General features: G+C 39.0%; 1 pseudogene; it reads left to right on the top strand.

Moving 5' to 3' along the window:
* The first annotated feature begins 1,429 nt into the window (after positions 1–1,429).
* Positions 1,430–2,006, top strand: LOC104007865 (interferon omega-1-like; annotated as a pseudogene).
* The last annotated feature ends 594 nt before the right edge of the window (positions 2,007–2,600 follow it).

The following is a 2,600-nucleotide window of genomic DNA, read 5'->3' as shown; positions in this document are numbered from 1 at the left end:
TGTATAAAATAACTTTAGGTCACTAGTTTCTGTAAATTAGGTTGTAATAAAAGAAAATATTGTTACTGAATCCCCTGTGTCCACCTCAGAAACTTCAAGCATAACAAGTTTTCAGTGGTTTAAGTAAAGGTCTTCATCAATAAAAACTGTACTTCGCAAAATAAGAATTACTTGACTAATGAAGGTAAAATGATTGCAGTTGCATAAGTCCTCTACCTCCTTAGACAAAACAAGCCTTTCCTATCAGCATTGGAGGACTGTTGAGACTTTTGATACCTAGGAACATGGCTCAGGAGGGGAAAAGGCCATCACTGAGGGCTAGGGTCCTTCACACAAACACTCTAGGGACAAAGGCAAGGGTCTTAGAAGATAGATTATTTTGGCAGCAAAGAAACAAGACATTCCTCAGGGGTTGAATTCTGAAGTCATCAGGATGTGGTGAGCCTGTTTTCAGGGAATAAGTCTGTCTGGAAGATTTTGGATTCAGGCTACTTTGTGACTCTATAGGAGAGAGTGTTAGTGGATGTGATAACTACCTTGTGAGTGAGGTGATGTTGGAAAACATTATCTTGGAATTAGAATCTCTACACCTATATGCACCTGAAAAATAGCCAGGATTCTTCCTGAGGGAATTGACACAGCCTGAGGAGCACTTAGTCCACCAGTAAGAAATGGTGAAAAAAACAGCAATGTCTGCATTAATCCTGACTTTGTGACCCCCATGAACCACGGCCTCATGGACCTCAATAAATGCATTTTAGAAGGAAGAGAAATTTCACAGAAGTTCATTCGCCAATACCCATCAATCTCTGCTGTGAATAAAACAGCAAACAAACCCAGTCCTAAAGAGTTTGAATGCCATAGATGGTCTGGTATATCCCTAACTTCATATACCCATAGAGGTGAGGGAGTCTGATTTCCTATGTAAAGTATGGAGGGTAAAAATAGAGCCTAGGATCAGGGCTCAAAATCTTTTCCAAGAACAGAAAAAGCAATGTTTATATATTAAAAAATAGTGTGTGCATGCGTGCGTGTGTGTGTGTATTTACATACATATATACGCTTAGGTCTTTAGGACAAAGATGTTTCTCATGCAATTGATAAATATCCATTTTGATTGACACCACTAAAGTTTACTAGGAAAATTAGACTTCTATTGCAAAATTAATAGTATGGAGTGATGTTTCTTCTTAGGTCATATGAAGAATAAAAAAATAATAAAAAGGGAAATAAGTGTAGAGGAATGCAGAAAATGAAAACTATTTGTTTCCTATTAAAAGCCATGCATAGTGAATGTCTTGAGAGAACCTAGGTTCCAAATTACACTCAGACCCCAGCTCCACCAGGCCAGCAGCTCCCTCATTTCCCAGTGGCCTGCCTTCACTCTCTAGTGGTGGCCCTAGTTGTGTGCAGCTGTGGCTCTTTTTGATCTCTGGGATGTGACCTGCCTCAGAACCATGGTCTGACAGGAAGGAAGACTTTGGTGCTTCTGGGCCAAATGAAATGGATCTCCCCTTTCTTGTGTCTCAAGGACAGAAGAGACTTCAGATTCCCCCAGGAGACGGTGAAAGTCAGCCAGTTGCAGCAGGCCCAGGCCGTGTCTGTCCTCCATGAGATGCTGCAGCAGATCTTCAGCCTCTTCCACACAGAGCGCTCCTCTGCTGCCTGGAACACGACCCTCCTGGACCAACTCCACACTGGACTTCATCAGCAGCTGGAACACCTGGAGACCTGCTTGGTGCAGGCAGTGGGAGAGGGAGAATCTGCTGGGTGATTGGGAGCTCTACACTGGCCTTGAGAAGGTACTTCCAGGGAATCTGTCTCTACCTGAAAGACAAGAAACAGTGACTGTGCCTGGGAAGTTGTCAGAGTGGAAATCATGAGATCCTTCTCTATATCAACAAACTCACAAGAAAGATTGAGAAGTAAGAATGGAGACATGGAGTCATCTTAAAATAATTCTCATTGACTAATCTGCCATGTCACACTTTCACATATGATCTTGGATGTTTTGCTTTAGTTACTGAATTGGTTGAGTTAAATTCAGCAAATACTTCATCAGTATATTAAGCAAGTATGTGTTCAAAACATTTAGCTCCAGCGGCATGGGACTCTAAGAGATGACTCCCCTGATGTTATTTATTTATTTCCACTATTTTGCATCTATTGTATTTATAATATTTAGATATTTTACATATAACATGTTAATCTTCACATTGTATTAACATTTACAAAATATATTCACCATTGAATGTTATTAAATTTGCGGTTTTGATTTGTTAAATATTTATCAAAGAAAATTTTCATTTTGTTTATTCTAAAACCTAAGCCAAATTGAAGAAAGGATTGCAAAATTTAATCATTCATACATTCCATTCACATTATATTTATGAACTAAGTAAGTGGCAGACTGTAGAAATTCCTTCAAGTAATACAGGTGACTAGAGCAAACACAGTTTCTGCTGTGTTGGAATTCTCAGTCTAAGAGGGAAGGAGACATAAAAACCATACTAATATTTATATTATTTCAATTATATTAAGTGCTTCAGAGAGAAGTAAAGGAAAATTATGTTCTCACACCAGAATCTTTAGGTGTAAAT

This window comes from Pan troglodytes, chromosome 11, assembly GCF_028858775.2.
Source record: "Pan troglodytes isolate AG18354 chromosome 11, NHGRI_mPanTro3-v2.0_pri, whole genome shotgun sequence".
NCBI classification, from domain to species: Eukaryota; Metazoa; Chordata; class Mammalia; order Primates; family Hominidae; genus Pan; species Pan troglodytes.
This window is presented reverse-complemented; position numbering and strand designations above follow the sequence as displayed.